At 52.8% G+C, this 21,557-nt stretch overlaps 1 protein-coding gene and 1 long non-coding RNA gene across 2 annotated transcripts in view; both read right to left on the bottom strand.

Moving 5' to 3' along the window:
- The window catches only part of FAM78B (family with sequence similarity 78 member B), a 79,258-nt gene that overhangs the window by 21,907 nt on the left and 35,794 nt on the right, over nt 1-21,557 (bottom strand). The window lies entirely within an intron of this gene.
- On the bottom strand, nt 14,110-17,875 carry LOC109276623 (uncharacterized). Its single transcript, XR_002084762.2, has 2 exons — nt 17,647-17,875; nt 14,110-16,252 (listed from the first exon to the last, which is right to left on the bottom strand). It is a non-coding gene; the product is annotated as an uncharacterized LOC109276623 (long non-coding RNA).

The following is a 21,557-nucleotide window of genomic DNA, read 5'->3' on the forward strand; positions in this document are numbered from 1 at the left end:
GCATCCCAAACATACTTAAATTTGGTGCAGCCTGTCTGATTATTTTTGCATGAAAGGTGAGAGCAAAGAGGTCCTAAGAAATGTCATTCTAATTCACGTTTTTTTTTAAGTTTATTTATTTTTGAGGCAGAGAGAGAGAGAGAGACAGAAAGAGCAAGCAAGCACAAGCAGGGGAGGGGCAGAGAGAGAGAGAAGGAGACAGAGAAACTGAAGCAGGCTCCAGGCTCTGAGCTGTCGGCACAGAGCCTGACGTGGGGCTTGAACCCATGAACCACGAGATCATGACCTGAGCTGAAGTCGGACGCCCAACCGATTGAGCCACTCAGGCGCCCCCACAAGTTTTTTAAAGTTTATTTATTTATTTTGAGAGAGAGAGAGAGAGAGGACGAGCAGGGCAGGGGTAGAGAGAGAGAGGAGAGAAACTCCCAAGCAGGCTGTGCTGTGTAAGCACAGAGCCGGATATGGGACTTGATCTCATGAACCGAGAGATCATGACCTGAGCTGAGATCAAGAGTCAGACACGTAACCTACTGAGCCACCCGGGTGCCCCCTAATCCACACTTTTGCTGAATAAGGGAATAAGCAACTTTAATCCTCCAACAATGCCCATTTTACAGGTGGGTGAGCCCATTGGGTCTCAGGATCTCCCAACCTGCCACTAAGAAGCCACTCTAGGATTAAAGCTGGACCTCTCTGAGCCCCAAACCTGTGTGCCATTAAGTCCACTTGTAAACTTCAGTCGTGGTTCAGGATAAGCAAAGAAACAAATATACAGAGGCAGCCATTCGTTAAAGAAATCTTGCAGGGAAGTGTTCTGGAGAAAAATCTTGATGTGACAGATAAACAAGCACCCATTCATTTTCCCTATTTTACAAGTTTCTTTAAAAATAGATACCCAGTGTCTTAAAGCGGGGCACGTCAGAAAAGCCCCAGGAGAGGTACTGGGTGGAAAGGGGTAAGGAGACATGGCCAAGTGGTCCATCAAGTCTAGCTTTGCATGGCGGTTGTGAACAGCAGGAGAAACACGCAGAGGGTCATAAATTCTAATTTTTTATGCGGCTACTCCTCATACCTGCCCTTCCCATGACTTCTACCAAGAGAAAAGGGGTCTGATGGGACGTCTGTCTCCGTGGGTTCCCTTTTCTCCTGGGCCAAACGCAGAAGGAAAAAAGAACCAAAGTGTCACTCTCCTGCCGTGCTAGCCCCTGTAGGACCCCCACGTTAAAGCAAAGGGCTTGCTTTCTTTTATGTAACATATCTTTTCGGACCTTCCCACGTGGGATCGTGCGATCGGCAGGCAAGAGGGTCATAAGGAAAGTGCTCTTTATTATTATTATTTTTTTAAAGAAAGCAACAAAATTAGCAGACACAGATGAGGCAATGGAGGTAAAGCAGGCATTGGGTTTTAGGGAAGATTTGACGCCTCCTGATTGGCTGGGATGATACAAGGACAGGGCTGCTGGGAAGGGAAACTGCCTAGTCCTGGGAATAATGATGATGCCCTGGGGAGAGGAGGGGACATGGGAAGAGGGAAGAGGTCCTCGGGGAGTGTGAATGAGTGTGTTCGTGTGTGTGTGTGTGTGTGTGTGTGTGTGTCTTGAGGCCACATTTTATAGAGCCAGAGGTTGGAGAGGAAGCAGGAGGTTGGGATCAGGGCTGACCTCACACAGGAAGCTCCGAATGCAGCCCCAGAGAGGCAGATTTCTGGAGGGGACAGAGCCTAGGAAAGCACCCACAGTCGCAGCCAAGAGAAAAATGTTGGCAAGTGAAAAGGAGGAACAGGGTGGTGGGAATCAAGGTCGAGTGGCCCTGGAGGGAGCGAGAAGCTGTAGCCGGGAGGTGGGGGACAGAAGCAGAAGGCCCCCCCCCCCCGCTAGGGAGGGGAGATGCGCCCTGTGCTCCCCGTAGGAACCCGTCCCCTGCCAGGCTGGGACCTGTGCATCTGGAGGGTCTGCGCGGCCGTGGGCATTTTGTAATCGGGGTGGACCCCGCAGAGCCCTCGGCCGCGCTGCGCTGGGGCTGAGAGAAGTCTGGCCCCATGCCGTCCTGTTCCATCGGGGCAGACTTTCCTCTGCTCCAGTCTATGCTTCCCTTAGAAGGCTGACAGCCCAGGCGTGTCCTGTAGGTGTGGGGACAGCATGTGCCTTGATTTTTCTGCAGTGAACATGCCGGCCCTGTATGGATGCTGCCGTGAGTCGAAATGGCTGCGTAGTCTAGAAGGAACCCTGAGAGTTGCAGAGGCCGGTCAGGGCCCGCAGAGAGAGGGACGGGAGGCCTTCAGTTGTCGTGACAGCAGGGACAATGGTAGTACCGTGGTTTATGCACAATTGCCTGCCAGGGGGTGGACAGCATTTGATACTGGACTCCCCGTAACCACTCTTCTGCGCGGTGGGTATTATTAGACCCTTTTACTGCGTAAAAACATGAGAGCCAAAACCGCCTGCCCAAGGTGACGAGTCAGAGGTGGCCAGACTGCCAGCCCGCTCTGACGCTCCAGACACCCCTTCCCATCCTCACTCGGGTCGGCGTACTCCCTCCACCTGTCCCTTGGATCGCAGGGGTCCTGCAGGGGCAAGCTGGCGGGCGCACACGGCCAAAGACGGCGGCATTCCAGCCCCACCCCCAAAGGGCTTGCCCAGGCCCTGTGGGCAGGGTGGCTGCCCCGGGGGGGGGGGGCACTGCCTTTCCTTTGAGCACGAACAACTCAAAGACAGGCCCTCCTACCCTCCTAGTCCCACAAGAGGTGGCGGCCAGGGTGGCTGGGGTGGCCAGGCGGGAAGGACTTGGGTAGAGACACGCCCAGGCATCCCGAGGCTTGGGCCCTTCTGGGGGTGTGGGTACTCTTCACGGCTTCCCAATTCTGCGGTGTTGGCTGTCCGAAGCCACCAAGGGAGGGGAGGGACGGCACCAGTGGGAAGGCCACCGCCACTGTTTTCCAAGGCAGCTATACAGCCTTTACCTCCACCGCCCTGCCTCTGGCCCAGAACTCCTGAGACCCCAGGGACCCCCAGGCCCCCTCAGTCATGCCTCTCCTCACCCCTGTTGACAAGAGGGCAGGAGGGATGAGCAGAGAACTGCCCAAGTGATAGATACGGTGAGTTATGCCCACAGCCTCCCAGCAGACGGTCTCTGGGGCTGGAGGAGGGGAGACATTAGGAACGATCTTGCGGGGGGTGGGTGATACTCTCCCAACAGAGAGGAGTGAGGCGCTAATTCCCGAGGACCAGTGACAGAATAAACGCAGAGAGGATCAGACCCTAAACGCAGCAAGCTGCACACAGAAACGAATTCCCCAGCTGGGAACAGGCGACACCTAAAAATACGGAGCTGTGGTTCCCACAGGAATGCTCAACGGCCCACGTTCAATCGAGAACGGCTCTGGATTATGGGTTAGAGTAAATAAAGAAGATCATCTAAGTAACATAACCATAGGTTTTTAGCTTAAAATGACATCTGGTACCAACATATTGTCTGTCTCTGAGAAGCTCAAATTGCCAGTCGTCCTGGGAGCCCCTGCTGCCCTCAGCAAGTTTTCATCCCAAGTCGCTCTGACTGGTGGGAAGAACGCAAGTTTGGATTTCCAGCCCCTCCCCCCCCCCCAACATTGCTTTGGGCCTCTGAGTCTCTGTGGTGACCCAGGAGCCACTGCTGGGAACAGGCGGTCATCGTCACACACGGGCTGACGGCTCTGGCAGGGGCAGTGAGCTCAGCCTGCTCCCCCCCTCCCCCCACCGTGGACAGGAAGCCCACCAGCCCCTACGCATGTCACTGTGCACCTGTCTCCTCTCCAAGAGAAAGAGCTTTTTATTTATTTTTTAAAGTTTATTTATTTATTTTGAGAGGTCGGGGAGGAGGAGAAAGAGAGAGACAGAGAATCCCAAGCAGGCTCTGCGTTATCAGCACAGGGCCCGACACGGGGCTCAAACTCACAAACCGTGAGATCATGGCCTGAGCCGAAACCAGGAGTCGGACGCTTAACCGGCTGAGCCCCCCAGGCGCCCGTCCAAGAGCACGAGCTTTAAGCGCACCACGTCCGCAAGGTTGGTCAGTGGCTGCAGTTTCTCGGGAAGGAAGGCAGACTCACTCCGCAAGAGATCCAACTCCTGGTTCCACGATGTACTATCTCAAGTCACTTAGCCGCTTTATGCCTCAGTTTCCTCGGCTAAGATGGGGGCTAAGGACAAGAACATCTGACTGGCCTGCTTTCATGTTCTGCTGCTCCTCTCCTTGCCCGGGGGTCCTTCCTCCCCAAACACCACCGGGGCAGGTCTGCTCACACCCCACCTTTGCCACAGGAAGTCAGCCTAGTTGCCCGGGAAACCAGGCTGGAGTCCTAGGATCAAGAGAAGGGGAGGAACCATCTTCAAAAGAAAACGGGCGGGGATTTATCACCGGCCCTGGCCCTGGGTGTCATGAAATCCTGACTTCACATCCTCCCGGCGCCGCTGGGAATCTTTGAAGAGTCGGGCGGCAAGAGACTGTAACTGCTCTCCTCCTTCTGCTGCTCTGGACATTGTTCATTATGTTTCCTTCCTGCGGCCGAGGCCAGTGCAAGTGAGCAATCACAGGCTTTTCCTCTCCTGTGCTGCTGTCCCAAGCCTGGCTAATCATTAACGTCCCCACTCCTTTCTTGCTTGGCCAGTCGCCGACACAGCGAGCCTATGTCACACGCACGTCGGTTAGGGGCAGGGTGGGCATTGGCCGCTTTGGACTCCATGAAATCGGGAGCTGAGTTACACAGAAAACCCAGGGAGTCCCCAGGTTGGGAGAGTAGAGTTGTGGCCCCCAACTCGGAGAGACACAGCTTCTGACACCTCAGGTAGCAGGGCTCCGGGACACCGTGAGGAAGCCAGAAGATACACTGGGATGACACGGTCCTAGGGCAAAGTGCAAGGTCCGCGGGCCTCTGCACATAATAGCAGGAATTAGTTGTAAGATAAGCATACTAGCCCTACACAGTCATGCTCTGGAAGGTTCTGTGCCCCATAAACACGAAGGATGGCAGAAAAATCCGCAAGGTCCCTGTGGAGCAAACAGGAAGGACCCAGGAGTGGAGAGAAACAAAGTGACCAGTATGAACTCTTTGATGACCAAGCCTGGAGGGTGGGAAGGCAAGTTATGGGGCCATTCTCTGACTTCTCCTTCTCCTGACTGGTCCGAACTCGACCCTTCTCTTTCATTGGTCCCCTGGATCAAGCAAGCGCAGGATCCAGGTGGCTAGGATCTGTCCAAGGTGGGGGGGCTGCTCAGTGCACCTGCTGCTCTAGGCATCAAGGAGACCCCGCATTTATGGGGTTTGTTAGAGGTAGGACTCTCTCCAGGACTGATGGGCAGGGAGAGGAAGGATAGGGTTATAATGGGCTCATATTTGCTCTCTGCACCCCAATAAGTGGGTCTCTGCTTTCAAGTGATGGGGCAAGTCAAGATAGTTGACGTGAACGATCTCACCAATGTAGAAAGCAGGCTAGAAATCTCAGACATGTTAGAGAGGCCAGAACAGCCAGCATCCAGCAAGGACACATTGACTGTGGCTCATGTACGGTGTCCCTGCTGTTCTGGAGATGCACTAAGTCTCTCGTGTTCATTACAGGTAACTGGGGATATCGCTTCTTTTTGGCCACCTGAAGTGGGGGGAAAGTCCAACTCAAGAAAATGTGTTTATATGTCAGAAAACTACCACGTGGCTGCTGGTCTGGGATACCTTTTGCACAGAGCTTCTGAGGGGACCCAATGAATGCAGGTCCTTAAAGTTTACAGCACCGCTCCTGGTACATAATAAGCGCTCAGTAAATGTTCAGTATCCTCTAATTTCCTGTAATATTTAAAATACAACCAGCCAGAGAGCAGGGCTCCTGGCTTCCCAGAGGCTAGTTCATTACCTGGGGCTTCCCATTCTTTATTGCTCTCTGGCTAAATTTCCATCCGGGTCATAGTGATTTTGCCTAAGAGAATATAAATTGAGTTCAGTAAGTTGCATGATCCGGGTTGTCACAGACTTGATTAACATCAGGGGACATTACTCAGCGGCCTGGACGTCCCTGGCTAGATAATTCTGCAACTCATCTCCTGAGGCAGCCAGGCCGCTCTGGCATTTCTGCTTCTGTGTCAATTCTTGGGGCGTATACCCCCCACCCCCCGCCACTGCAATTCTCTTCCGGCTTAGTCGTTCCCACCTTCAGAACGTATGTACGACAGATCAGCTTTCCTAGTGACTTATCATGTTTCTATTATAATTGCACTCGCGACCCTGGTCCCCAGACAGACACAAGAACGAGACAGATGGAGGGAAATACGAGTGTGAGCCCAGGGCAGCGTTCTGCGAGGCCCAGCCTGTGTGTCTGCTTCTCATTCTCACCTCACTTGGCCCCATTTATATAAAGGCACTAATCCGGTGTTTGGGGCCAACGGTCTGCGTTAGCCGAGGAGAGGAACTGTGGAGCTCGAAAGGGCTCTCTTCCCTTAGAAGCCCTCCAAGGGCTGCAAGACCATTCTAGCCACGGCTTGAAGGCCTCATCTGTTGGGCTATCTGAGGCAAGACTGGGAGGGGGGACACTAAGTCCCGGATCTCGCCCATGCAGAGTAGAGCGCACACTAACCTCTCAGTCTGCACCGCCCTCTGTGGACGCCTCGTTCTTCAAGCGATGGTTAGAATACACCTGCTGCTCTGTCACCCAAGAGGCAGGTGTTCCCATGCTCCTGCCCTCAAACCAAGCAGGACAGGGATGCGGCTCCAAGGCTGTGGCCCACTTATGCTTTCTATGCTCCAGGCCCCACACTCAGCACCCTGGACAGTCCCCTCATTTCTCTTCCCAACGACCCCATGAAGTATATAACTAGGGCTACGACCACCTCACAGATGTGGAAACTGAGGCCCACGGAGGTTATGTCATTTATCCAAAGTCGTACCACTCATAGGTGCCAGAGCTAGGATATGAACACAACTCACTAGACTCTATCCTTGGGAAATCCATTTTCTAAAAAAAATTTATTTTAGAGAGAGAGTGTGCGCAAGTGGGGGAGAGGGACAGAGGGAGAGAGAGAGGGTCTTAAGCAGTCTCCATGCTCAGCGCAGAGCCCAATGCGGGGCTCAATCCCATGACCCTTGGATCATGACCTAAGGCTAAATCAAGAGTTGGATGCTCAACCAACTGAGCCACCCAGATGGCCTGGAAAATCCATTGTAAGTGCATTGTTAAACAGGCTAAGTTATGGAGATGAGAGTTTTTTTTTTTTTAAATCTGTTTTGTAATTAAAAACTAACACTGCGGAAAGTAATTGTAGTGGACCAGGCTCGGCCGTGCCCTGTCCAGAGACTTTCGGTCCTTAGCCGGTCAGTGGGTCCAGAACTGCAGGCCTTGTCCAGGCCAGGGCCGGGAGGTGGGTGTGGGCAGGGGAGCAGGTTGGCTGTCACAGTGACCCTCTGTTTCACTGTCCACAGCTGGGAGGCCCCTGCAGTGGGCCCTGAGGTCACAGCCCTCCCCCATCAGCGTCCTGCCCCCACGGGCTTCTGGGGAGATGGTGTGGCACAGAGAAGGGGAACCCGCTCGGCAGGAGGAACACACTGCTGGCTCTGGAATCCCACCTCCCTTACTTGTTGCTGTGTTTCCAGATGACTTCACTGCTCCAGCCTCGATTTCCTCAACTGTGAAAGAGGGCTCGAAGCTGCATCACAGGACGATGAAATTAACAGTGTGATGACAACAGACACGCCAAAGCTTTATACACACCGGCAGTTAAATATGTAGCTAAGTTTATTTCATCAGGGTATGAAGGACCATTAGGGTTTACCCTCCTACATTTTATTTATTTTTTTATTTTTTACAGTGTATTTATTTTGAGAGAGAGAGAGAGAGAGAGAAAGCATGAACAGAGGGGGACAGAGAAAGAGGGAGAGAGTTCCAAGCAGGCTTGGCATTGTTGGCGTAGAGCCCGATGCGGGGCTCAAACTCAAGTACCGTGAGCTCATGATCCGAGCTGAAGTCAGACGCTTAACGGACTGAACCACCGAGGTGCCCCATCTCCTACATTTCAAAAGAGGAATTTGCTCACGTTAGTGGGTTGTGGACGTGGCATCAGAAAATCCTCCCAGCCTGCTGGAGGCTGGAATCATCCCCCCCTTCCCGTCACTCTAGCTCTGCTGTGCCGCTCTAGCCTGCCTCCCCTGCAAGGTCACTCAGTTGCTCTCCCCCCGACGGCCCTGCACAGGAATGAGTGGGCATCTCCTGGCGCAGAGGACTGCGGGATGGGAGACAGGTGGGCACAGCTGTGAAACCACAGGCCAGACCTTCGTCAGCTCTGCCACATGGCCAGGGAAGCCGGGGAACTGGCCACCTCCCCCAGGAGCAGGTGTCAGGATCCAAACCGGGGTGAAACCATGAAAGCCAAAGAGTGGCCAAAAGGGGGCAGCGCATTAGCCCCGGTGATGTGGTTTCCACAGTGGGACCCACCACCCCGCGGTTACCTACTGGCGTGCAAATACTTCATATGACAAGATGTGGGGCGATCCCTAAATCATATAGACCCCATTTACCCTTTCAACCTCCAGCCACAGCCTCCTCTGTGCATGCTCCATGCTGAGCACCTTTGGGGGGGGACGGGGGGTGAGGGGCAGGTATGTTGATAACAGGACATTTCTGTTGCACATTACAATTTGGGAAGTGCTCACACAGGCACGACTGGAGTGAATTCTTGAAACAAACCTGTGCAAAGCATAGTCTAATGCCCATTTCGTGGTCAGTAAACTAACGTTCAGGGTGGAAAGGTGTCCTAGGTCATGGTAAATGGCAGAGCTAGGGTTAGAAAGCCATTTGTCCCTTCAGTCAGTCAGTCAGTCAGTCATGGAGTGGTTGGAAGTTTCCAGAATTGATTTTGGTAAAGATCTGCCATTGAGGCCAGAGGGTCCAAGGCCCTGAGAGAAGCGAGGATACTGTTTCATGGGTGTGGCCTCCCCAGGAAAGTGGCAGAAGGTAGAAAAGGAAAGTTTACCTCCTTCAGACTGTGCCTCCCCTTTTTGCTCAGCCACTACTAGTCCGGGACTGATCTCACTGGGCACTGGGGAAACCGAGGCAGCCAAGCAGCTGTCAATGACACCGGCGGTGAGGGGCCGCTTTCTACTCTCATCTCATCTCTCTGCGACACCGCCTGAGCAGGTGTTAAAAGCTCGGCTTCACGGAAGAGAACAGCACAGAGGAGCAGGGAGCGGAGTTTCGCCACGAGCACCGACCAGCCACGAGGTCTGCCCACCCCCCGTGTGTCCCCCCGACCCCCGTTCACGCTCCTGCTGTCAGGTCCCCAGCTCACCCGGACCCCAGTTTTCTCTCTCTTGCGATATTCAATAGTTCCATTTGACGTTTGTGAAAAATATATATGTACGCGTAAATGTACGAGTGAGCTCCAGCAGCATTCCAGGCCCTGTGCTGGACGCGGGGGGATAGAGGCGAGCCCGCCACAGTGCCTGGCATTCTGGCGAGGAGCAGGACGGAACGGGCAACCCTGGCAGGCAGGGTGAGCGCTGTCGTAGCAGGGACAAGTCCAGCTGCAGCGGGAGACGCGCCCGGTCCGGCTGGCGGATGTAGGGGATGTGGCGCTCGTGGGGCAAGGGAGGCTTGCAACCTCCGTGACGGGTCCCGGCCAACCAACGTCCTAATGACCCCCTTCTGAAAATGAAAATCCAACCAAACCACTCCTCTTCCCAAAATCTTTCAGAAGCTCCCTATTGCCGCCAGAATGATGGACGGGCTCCTTAGCAGGCCCACGAATCCTCTATGTTCTGACCCCCTCTCCCACTATGCATTCTCTCTCTCTCTCTCTGTCTCCATCATCTCTCTGTCTCCAACTATCTCTATCTCTGTCTCCATCATCTCTCTCTCTCTCTCCATCTCTATCTCGCTCTCTCCATCTATCTCTATCTATCTCTATCTCTATCTTCTCCATCATCTCTCCCTCTCTCTCTCTCCCTCTCTAGCTCCATCTATTTCTATCTCTATCATCTATCTCATTCGCTCTATCTCTATAATCTCTATTTCCATCTCTATTTCCATCTCTATCATCTCTATCTCTATCTCTATCTCTATCTCTATCTCTATCTCTATCTCTATCTCTCTGTCTCCTCCATAATGGAAGCACCCCGAAGGCAGGGCCTGTGTCCAGTTCAGTTCTCCAAGTCCAGGGTCCAGAAAAAGGCTGCCTGAGGAATTTATTAGAAGAATGACTACATTCCTGAGGTCTGAGTTATCATCTCCAGAGAGAAGACCAATTCTGCTTTCCCTTGGGTCTCATGGTAGGGAGGGCTCGAGGCCCCTGTCAGTTTGGTCAGCGAGGGGAGAAGGGGGTGTCACAGGCATGGGACGCAGTTCCGCCCCTCCGGTTCCTGTGGAGAATGCTACGATGCGAACGGCCAGTTCTTCCTGCCTCTTGACACAGAGGAGTCCAGAGCCAGTTTACACGTCCTCTGGGAGAGGAGTCCACTCCAGCCGCTTTGTATGAACTGCCCCGTTCCTCGTCCTTCACTTTCCAACCCCAAGAGCCCCCAGCCCCTGTGCAGTGCACACACCAAGCATTTGCAAAGTTCTGTGTGAACACTCTGCACCTCCCACCAGGACGGGGTTTATAACAGAGACAAATTCTCCTGCACTAATTTCCAAGGAGAAAAGAAATGCACTTCAAGCAAGAAAATTGGGTATCTGGGAAGGTTTCCAGCCAGGAGATTTCCAGCAGGACTTGAAAAAACTTCGTCCATCCTGCATTATAACAGAGTGGGGGTGGGGAGGTGACCTTTACTCCTCCTTCCTCCAGCTCTATGCTGGTCACCTCGGAGGACACCGAAGAGGAAGGCACGGGCCCTGCCCTGGAGAATATGACCATGTGGGTTCCTTATTTCCTAAGAAATATATAGCGTAGGTTCCTTGCTTTTTCCCCGCCAAACTCGGAAACCATGACTGTGTCATTAGCGGTTAGATCGTGTCTGACCCACGTCTATACCAGGGGCTCCGAACTCCCTTGGAGATAATCTGGTCTTGTACTGATGGTTCCCCTCAGCCTTCCTCACTTGATAGCACAGAGATGGTAATGTTTGGGGAGGAAGAATGAGGCGTGAGAGGTTTAGGAGGGGCACAGGGCGATACCATCGGATCAGGAGGTAACAGAAAGCAGCTTTTGGTGCCTTAACTTGAAGCGTGGTTTCATGTTTCCTTAGAGGCTGTTCTAAGCTCTAGGGTCACAGCAAGGGACAAAAGAAAGCTCCTGCCCTCAGGAAGCTTGCATGGTGGGGGGAAATAGACAACAGGAAAAAGGTAAGGAGGGGTGGCGGCTGCTTCGTCAGACAGGTGCAGGGAAGGCCTCTTTGAGAATGTTGTCTCGTCATTTTAAGCCAACGGCCAAACGAAGTGAGGGAAAGAACTGCACGGATATGTGGAGGCGGAGGGTTCCAGGCAGAGGGCCAGCAAGGGCAAAGGCCCTGGGGTGGGAAAGCACTTCCTGCATTTGGGGAAGGTGGGTGGAGGTGGGGCCAAAGAGGTTGTCGACATGGCATCGGGCCAGGTCCGATGGGCCCTGGAAGCCACGGCGAATGAACTCTGGGAACTTGTGTATCTTCTGCATGCCGAGCAGGTCCTAGGACTTGGGGATACTAAGATGGTCAAGTCACAGCCCTCGGTTCCACACAGCTTAGGATCTAGCGAGTGATGATGACAGAGGGCTGAGTCCGGGACCCCGTGGTTAGGGCCGGGGAGGGGTGGGGCACGTGCAGGGGCCAAGGGCTCAGGAAAGGTCTTCCAGAGGAGAGGACACCAGGAGCGGCTATGGGACCAGCCAGAAGTCAGCTTGTGTCCTGGCCCCAGTTCTGCCCACTTGCTGTCCCAGTCAGGTCCCTTGATCTCCCTGAGCTTCTGCTTCCTTGTGCGTAAGATGGGAACAACAGTACCTGTTCTCTCCAGAGAAAACAAGGTCACGGGCGTAACAGCGCTTTGAGAACTGCAAAGCCCTAGCCAGGTATAAAACGCTGCTATGATCTCACCACACTGTCTTCTCCTCCTGTGCGTTGTGTGGCTCTGTGTGAGGGAGCAGGCTCCTGCCTCTCCCCATCCTCCTGGAAGCCATGAGAGCTGGTGGCTCAGCTGTGACGATCCAGAGCTGGGCATCTCGGCCGGAGGCCCGGCTGCATCCCGTGCCCCCCGCACATCCTGCGGCCGTCAGCGGGGCTGCTGCAGACCCTGAGCTTGTGGTATCTGCTCCAGTGGTAGCTGGAATTGCTCAAGCGTGTGTGCAGACCCCTGCTCCCCAGGCTCCAGACGAGCGTGGCCACCCCGCATCTGCCATTTGTCCGTATCCAGGAGGGGGACGCTGTTCCCCGTAAGCCACGCGTGGCTCTGTCCAGAGTGGCATTTCTCTGTAGCAAGAGGCACGCAGCCCGGGAAAGTGAGGAGCCTGCATTCTCTGTAAAGAAGGTGGATTTGGGAGTACATTTCCATCAGCAGGCTGGCACGGTCATAGCTGAACACCCGAACAGGCCCCGACAAGACTGAAGTGCATTGCGCGTACCGCCCCAAGTTAAAGAGCCCTTCATCTCTAGGTCCCTGTAGGAAAAGGAGAGTGTCCTTCCACTAAGCCCAAGGCTTTATGTCAGCTGCGGTGTGTGTCTTCTGCAGAATTGTCCTACGGGAAGCTCCCTCCCTCAGCTGGGATGCCGGCACCCCACTCACAGGGGAGCACCGGCAGGGTTCCAGTAGGCTTTTGTTCTATCGCCCTGAGCATGAGCACCCCTCAAGCCTCAAGACTATCTGGAAAAGGGGAGGGGATGACAGCAGTCGACTCCAAGGTCCCACGACGCTTCCTCCCTAACGGCAGCACCTGCCGTCTCTACTGGTTAAGGATCTACCATGTCCCTTGGATTTTACCCGGACTTCTGCCTGTCCATGGTCTCCTTCTGTTTCCCTCCCCAGTTTAGGGAAAGACTTGTGCCCCTGGGTAGGATTCTTGCCTAATTTTGCATTATTTCACACTTTGTGAAGCCCGAGGCTTGCTATTGGAGCTCCATAATTACAGGAGCAGAATAAGAGACTCCCAGATCGCAAGTTTGTCTTTTTTTAGCCGATCAGCCCTTGTCGTCCTGGCACCGCACCCCCCCCCCCAATACCACGTTTCCTGGTCAGCGCAAGTGGCCGCGTCTCCAATGTGCTAAGAACGTAAGTATCCATTTACTCCCACCTGAGAAGTGCAGCTCCCAGGGCTTCTGTTTCATTCCAGACTTAATAGCACTTATTTTTCTATGGATAAATGCTTTCATGAACATAGATTTCGGTCGAGATGGCCGTTAGCTGTTTTACTCATGGCAGGAACGTCTGAACTGTAGGTATATATGTAGGTCGAAGGCCCTGGGGTCTGATTGGTCTGGGAAAGAGATTTAAAATCCCTAAAGGATTCTCGGACGTTCTCAACCTTCTTCCTAGATGAATGGGGGCCCAGGGGCTGGACTTGGGCAGGGCTTCCTGGATGTCTGGGAAGGGCACAGGGATTGAGCCAAGTGGGGTCCGAGAGAGTCAGGAGCACAGCTGAGGTGGAGAGCGGAGCAGGCAGACCCACGGGAGCACTGACTCACGAAGGCGAGCAGACCAGACTGAGGCAGCCGGGGAGGGGCCTGGGGCCCAGGGACGCCAGGCCAAGAATGGATTGGAGGGAAGGAGGCAGAGCTGAACTGGTCCTCTGAGGCAAGCGTCCTGGGCTCTGCAGGGGAACTGCAGTCCGTCTGTGGGGAGGAGGGGAGAAAGAGAAGGCAGAGCGAAGGAGCCTGCATGGGTAGGACCAACAGGGGAAGCGGTGTGGATTCCGCATCTGCCTTTGCCACCGAGGGGCTTGGGTAGACTGGGCTGCCACCTGGGATGTTAAGTCCTTTGCAGGCTGTGGATAAGCGGATAACTGGGGCTCACGAGGCAGGGGGGGGGGGGGCTTCCAGCATGTGGGGCTGTGGCACTCTGTGATCCTGAAGATCCCTTGCTGCACTGAGAGTCTGACATTCCATGAAATTTTTATCAAGTATATCCCAAGAGAGTCATCTAATGTATAATTTCAGTTAATCACGCAGCAAATAAAAGAACCAACAATTTCATATTCTAATGGGGTTTATGCCTTCATTAGATAAAACATAACTTTATTAAGTTAGAAAAAACTCTATTGAAATATTAAATATGTGCAGTTTATATCTATATCTGCATCTATCTATATCTGTTGAGATATATCAGTTACGTCTCAATAAAGACGTTAATTTAAAAAAAGAAATGTTGTGAATTAAAAAAAACACAAAAAGAAACTCCCTGATCTTCTAATCCAAGACCTACGGCCTGCTGCCTGTTTTTACGAATAAAGTTTTATTGGAACAGCCACACTCATTCACTTACATGTTGTCTTTTGCTGTTTTCTTGCCACAGGACAGAGTTGGGTAGTTACAGTGGTGACCATATGGCCCATGAAACCCAATATATTTACTATCTGACTCTACAGAGAAAAAGTTGGCCACTCTTCCATTTATCCAATCTCCCATTGTATACGTAAGAAAACTGAGGCTGGCAGAGTTTGGTGACTTCCTTTAGGTTGAGTGAGTTGGTGGCTGAGAGGGGACAAGACTGTGACGTTGTCTGCCCAGGCCCATATTTCTGTGCTGCAGCTCCCAGCTTCCCATTGCTGGCTCTTCTGTTTAGGGGTACCTCGTCACGTCGTGTCGTGTTCTCATTTTACAGACACGAGGGCCGTGGGCAGAGATGAACTGATGGGTCCTGGGTCACTCCTCCCACCACATGGCTGCAGGACAGGTCTCAGCTGGCTCTCATCTGCTGCTCCAAGAAGGCTGAGGCTTGGAGGGCAGAGAGAGCTTCTAAGAACTTCTAAGACTAGAACTTATCTGGCTCCCCAATTCCCTCTCAGCATTAGCATTCACCTTCTGTTATCCAACAAAAGGACACATTTACAACTGTCTCGAGTTCAACTTGAAAACCCTTTTCACAGGTTTCCAGGGAAATTACTCCAAGCAGCCCTGATGGGTTAAAATGATTTTAACATACCCTGTTGCCTTCCGTTCCTTTCGCGGCATCTGCTACAAACAGCAAAACATATGAGTACTTGATATTTATCTTCTTTTGAAATAAGAGATTCCAAAGGAGACAATGCAAAGGGGAAAACTACCCTGTCTACCCACAATCATATTTAAAAGAACAAACAGCCAATCTGAGGTCCAGATTGGGCCTCTGTTTTCTGTGTGGGAGATTTTTCAGAGCTACGAGATCAATCGGCTATTAGAATGATCTACATCTGTCCAGGAGAGTACACATTGAAAGCTGACCCTCACTTTCTCCCTTTGCCCAGCTATAGCCCCTCAGAGGACTGTTTCCCTCCTTCTTGCCATTTACAAGCCTTTACATTGTCTGCATTTCCACGTCTATTACACATCTCTCTTGGATAGACAGTAATGAATACTCATGTGAGAGATTAAAGAACATCGGCTTTCCAACAGAAGTGGTCAAGAGAGTAAAGGGTGTGTGCCGTAAGCAGCCACGAGAGACCCCCAAAGCTTTGCCAAGGTGAGACATTTGACAGGTGCATTGTTCCCTGTGCCCATAGAGCTCCCGACCAGCTCAATACAAGTTTGAATTTCAAGGGTGACATTTCCCTGCTAATGGAGGAAAGCCAAGGATGAGAGACAAGACCAGACAACAGAGGTGGCTTTGCGCGGGCTCAGCCAGTGGCTCCCCTCTTACTTGTCCCTCTAAACTCAGCCTGCCCCTCTCAGTGGAGTCAGCTCCTCACGGCTTAAAGATGACAACCAACATGCATCATGTCAGGCACCGGGTAGGGTGCCAGCAGTCCAAGATGGAGAGAGTCCTTGTCTTTACATTTTTTGAGAATCTGGGCCAGGTACTTTGCTAGGGACTTTACCTGTGTCATCTGTTTAAATCACCGTACAACAAGAAGGTCAGCATTATTATCTGCATTTTATACATGCAGCATTCCCAGCTCTGAGAAGGTAAGCAACTGGTCCAAAGACACACAGAAAGTAAGTGATGGAGCAGGGCTTGAACTCATGTGTGTCCATGTGCTTTCCATCAAGTGCCACCTCCGAAGCCTGGGGACTGTCTTTCACCGTGGTTGCCGTCCAGCTGTGCCTCAGCCGCTTCGTAGGGTGCCCAGAGGCTGCAGGAACGTGGGTCGAGACACAGATGCATTGGAGGTACCGCACGTCGTGTTGAAATGAGAGCAAGTTGGAACGCTGAAGGTCATTTGGAGAGGAGTGAAATGAGGGAAGAACAGACGTGATTTGTGTGGAAATACAATTGTGCATGCTAGTGTGAATTATTGGGATTGATCTGGGCTGGTGGGGTTGCTGGAGCTACAGACAACGCTGCTCATTCAGACCCCAGGGGCTCCTGAAGAGGCGTCCCCCAGGGCCATTGCAAGGGCTGCCCAAGACAGCAAAAATGCAAGATTCTGGCTGACCCTGGGGGGAGGTGGGCGCATAAAAACAGGAGGCGCTAAGCTGCTTCTAAGAGAAAGGGTGGGTGGTGAGCAGAGATCACCATTGTGAGCTCGCAGGTAAGCGGATGCAGGCTCTAGACAGAGGGGTGGGCCTGGCTCCGGAACCCCAGGCCACGTCTGCGAACACCATCTATCTTGTTCTTTACAGCTAAGTTGCCGGCACCTTTGCCTTCCATCTGTTTGGCAACAGTTAGCAGAGGGAGGAAGTAAGGATGCAAATCAGTACAATAGTGCAGACGAGCCTCAGAGCTTCAGCTCCGATGATCAGTCCTTGATCTCACTCCTCACCACGGTTATCACCACCAGGCCCACCGCCAACATCTTCAGGGCCTGGGGCAAAAATAGACTCATCACTCCATACGAGTAAATATTTAAAAGTTAGAAACCAAGCCTACAAACTGCTAGATAAAATACGTGCTATTTTCCTACCTTAGCTACTATAGGTCTTCTATCTGGAAGATCAGACCTCCATTCAGAATTTTCAGGCTCCACAGAGTTCTGTGTTGGACCAAGGTGGCGAGGGATGGGACGCCCCTGGATGAGGGCATCATGGGCGGTGAGGGGCCGCACCCACATGGTGGGACACTGAACTCCACAGCCCAGGCTCCGCCCACAGCCTTGCCTTCAGGCACCTGGAGCCTCTGAGGATTCCCAAGGCAGTGGAGGCCACCCACAGGAGGCTCCCCTGGGGAAAAGCTCCCCATGGGTCCTGGAAGCAGGTGGGAGGCCATCTCAGTGGGGAATTCTGGGGTTTGGGGTACCTAAAGAATGGCCTAGAAGGAGGAGTATGAACATGTCTTCTTGGCCATTTAGAACTCCATGCCCTGTGGCGTGCAGGGCCCTCAAAGGCACAGGGCCCAGGACAAGGGTGTAAGAGTGGTAGAGACGTTTGCTGACACCCCCCAAGTGCCCCGTACTGACAGGTGTCTGAAGCACTTTACATGGGCTAATTCACTTAATTCTCATGACTCCAGGAGGTAGGTACCATTCTTATGGCATTTGCACAGCTCGGGAACCTCAGACACACAGCAGGTGAGCCAACGCGCCCAAGGTGACAAGCGATGGAGCCCAGTTGTCGGGCTGCTCCATCGACTACCCCGTGTCCCCTCCTCACGTGGCAGAGCTCACCTGCAGGGCACGTAGGCTCACCCCGCAGCCTCCCAGAGAGACACAGAGCCCTCCAGACAACTCCCAGACAGGTGCTATGGAGCGCTGTTGTATTCTCGTGGCTGGAATGTTTGTGACAACTCTCCTCCACATCCCCAGATCTCTGACTGCTTTGCTGAATCACAGATTAACTCCCAGATCTGTCAGGTAGATTTGCTGAGGCATCATTGTGAAAGAGCTGGAAGTCAGTGAGGGCATGGATGTGGGTGTGCGCCTCGGCCAGGATGAGGAACGGAATCTTCCCTAAGGGAAAGGAGAAGCTCGGTCAGAGGGCATTTGTGGGTTGATGCCACGGCTGATGCCAGGAGAAGGTGGCTCCGCCCAGGGCACAGATCTGCCTGAAGCATGAGCGACGGACGACAGCCTGGGTGAGTGAAGTTTCCAGCAGCCAGTCATGGTGGCTGACCTTGAACTGGAGGAAGGTCCAAGCCAAAGAAAAGGAAGCCACTGCACCTCATCTTGGTTCTCTTAGAAGCCCAACCCCCCACCTCTACCTGAATGAGTAAGTGTGAAGGGAAAACCCCACGAACGTGGTATTTACAAGCTTTTCAAGTGTGGCGTCCAACATTATGTCAATAGACACGTATCTTAGGTAGCAACCGACCTCAGAACACGGGCATCTGGAACCCACTCACAAATGTTTGAAAAATCGGTCTGAAGGCGAGAATCACCTCAGATCTGGGTTCAAATTCTCCTTCTCTCCCTCAGTGGCTGTGTGTTGTTGTGTATTTCATTTTCTCTTCCTGAACCTTGGCATTCTCGCCTGTAAAATGGTGACAGAAAGTATCCACCAGGATTACCGAGAGAATTCAGTGAGGTAACATTTTTAAAGTCTCTGGGACACAGACTGTACTTGGACAAAACGTTATTTTACCCTTCAGGCCATCCCGGGAGCCGTGTGCAGGATCCCGGGCACAGGTTGGTCACAGCTATGGGAGGCCCTCTTGTGTGGAGGAACCAAGGTCCAGCCAAGAGCTGGGAGGGGGTTACAAAAGCAGCAGAGGGTAGGGTTTGTTTTTGATCTGGAGTCACTCTAAAGGAAGGTGGGAAACCAGATAAATACATCTATCTATCTATCTATCTATCTATCTATCTATCTATGTACCTATCTATCTATCTATGTATCTATAATGTCTATTTATTTTTGAGAGGGGGGACAGGTAGAGAAAGGGAGGCAAGGGATCTGAAGCAGACTGCACTGACAGCAGAGAGCCTGATGCGGGGCTCCAACTCACGAACCCTGAGATCATGACCTGAGCCGAAGGGGATGCTTAACTAACTAAGCCACCGAGGTGCCCCCAGACAAATACATTTACAAGAAATCCCTCCCCGGTAACAGTGGAGCACTGGGGGCCATACCCAGGACCAAGGTGGCAGTACAGTGTGGCCCAAAGGGTCTGCTGCATGGGGAGGGGGGACAGGGCTTCTCACGGCCTCTGCCAGCAACCCACTCCTAGGCCTTCACTCTCAAGGCCAGGCCGGGCCTCTCCCCCACCTGTGACAAGTCCAAGGACCTCATCCGGCCTCACCGGCAGAGACACAGCTGACAGGGTCCGGCGCCAGCAGCTCAGGGTGCTGCCTCAGTGTTTCGGGGTTCAGTCTGCCTTCTCTGTTGCTACTTCGGGTACTCAGGGAAGGCCTGGCACGCCACTCCTGGACTGAGGCAGGGCCTAAGGGGCACCCTGCTCCACTCTTCCTAAGTCGGGTTCTAACAGCGCTGTCAGCATGATGGCTCTCAAATGCAGACCCCAATTTAACACCTTCAATAGCTCCCTCACTGCTCAGACAATGAAATCCCAGCCTCTTAGTGTGGCCTATTAGGCCTGTTTCATTTGCAAATGTCACAAACCAACTTGAGAAAGCATGGAGTTTTTCAAAAAGGAAGAACTTGCAGGAATCTGGGCATTTCCAGGGATCTCAGGGGCCCAAGCTGGGGACTTCTCCATGGGGCGGGGAAGAGGGGGGGCCTGGCTCCAGCAGAAATCCCGGGGGTGCATTACGTTTGGCCACTTTGGGTCACATGCCCATCCCTCACTCACTCTGCAGCCGGTGGAAGTGGGGGGAGGTCCCACTGCGGCCAGTGGAAGTTGGGGGGGAAGTGACTGGTACTTGGGTTCCACTCCTGGGCCTAACAAAGCGGTTAGAAGAGTGGGATCTGGGCTAAAAGAAGCCAGAAAGGTCATGACAAATCCCCCTATGATCTGACCGCATGGCCAGCCCAGCACCTTGTTTGCTACTCAGTATCCAGCCTGGAACCTTATGCTATAGCAACACCAGGCTCCTTGCACTTTCTAGCACATGCCATTATGTCTTGCTCATGGTTTTCAATGCCCCCTTCCTGGGCTCTCTGTACCTTCTTTGTCTGGATCATGCCTCCTCCTCCTTCTAGATTCAGTTTTTTATCACCTCTTCCAGGAACCCTTCCTAGAGCTTTAGGTTAGATCAGACGTCTCCTGAGCTCCCAGCACCCCTGCACATCTTCACAGGGCTTACCCCAGAATGACGCTAAACCATAATAATAATAGTAATAAAGACAAACGTACATAATGTTTACTATGTGCCGTGCACGGGTCCAGGTACACGATGCATTTCGTTCATTTGTTCCTCACAACGACCCTACGAGGTAGGCATATTATCAGTCCCCATTTAAAAAAGTTTTTCTTTTATCTTTATTTTTGAGAAAGAGAGAGAGACAGAGAGAGAGAGAGAGCGCGTGAGCAGGGGAGGAACAGAGAGAGGGAGACACAGAATCTGAAGCAGGCTCCAGGCTCTGAGCTGTCAGCACAGAGCCCGATGCAGGGCTTAAACTCACGAACTTCAAGGTCATGACCTGAGCCGAAGTCAGCCGCTTAACCGACTGAGCCACCCAGGTGCCCCTATCAGTCCTGATTTTATGAAGCAAAGAAACTGAGGCCTCAAAGGTTTATGTAACTTCCCCAAGGCAACCTGCAGAGCTGAGCTCAAACCCAGGCCCCATGGCTCTGAGTCTGTGCTCCTAACTATGTCATCTAGAAGTGGCTTGCAGGGCCACGGTCTGCCCTGCTGGGCTGTGAGCCCTTAAGGGCAGGGCTAGTCACGGCAGTCAACTTCACACTCCTGGTGACGAGGGAGTCAGTACTCATGCAATACCATCTGAGAACTGATCAGGACTTCCTCTGTTGGGTGGCGGAAGGATGAAGAGGGAAGGAGAAAAGACCACTTGGGGCCCCTGGAACCTCCTTTTGCAGACCTATGGAAGGAATGGGGTCCGAGGAGTCCCGCCCCAAGCTGCCCGTGTCCTGGCAGACCACACAAGCTGGCCAGAGCCCTCCTGCCCACCGGGCCATTTCTGTGAAATGCCTCTGGCTGACTCAGCCACGCTTTTTCTCTCCAACTTATCTCCATATTCTTGAAGCGGATTTGGTTTTCTCTGCGGTTGACTGAGACTTGCCCAGTGGCACAAAAGGAGCTCTCACAGTTGTAGTTCTTTCCAACACAACGTGATAAGGCCAGTGTCGGGGCCAGGAGGCCTGGAGCTGTGGCATTCCTCCATTTCGCTTCACTTTCCTTCGGTTGCCGGCCCAGGAGGTAAGCAGGTCTCTGGCTCGCGGCCTTTGCTAAATACGCTATCAAACGTTCCCTGACTTGATTTCTCCAGTTGCGTGTTGAAGCAGACTCTAATACCCTGCCTCGGTAGGCCATGGAGCTCAATGAAAGGGCCTGTTTCTACTAGGAAGGGCGGCAAGGAGGGACTGTAGCCATAATGGGCGGGTCATTACATATGGCCCGTGTTCAGTAGGACCTGAACCCAAACTATAACCCAGCGGCAAATCAATCAATATTAAAGACAGGCACAATGACAGCAGCGTTTTATTAAGTCCTTCCTATGGGCC

Source organism: Panthera pardus, unplaced genomic scaffold (assembly GCF_024362965.1).
Source record: "Panthera pardus isolate Hobbes unplaced genomic scaffold, ASM2436296v1 HiC_scaffold_21, whole genome shotgun sequence".
NCBI lineage: Eukaryota > Metazoa > Chordata > Mammalia > Carnivora > Felidae > Panthera > Panthera pardus.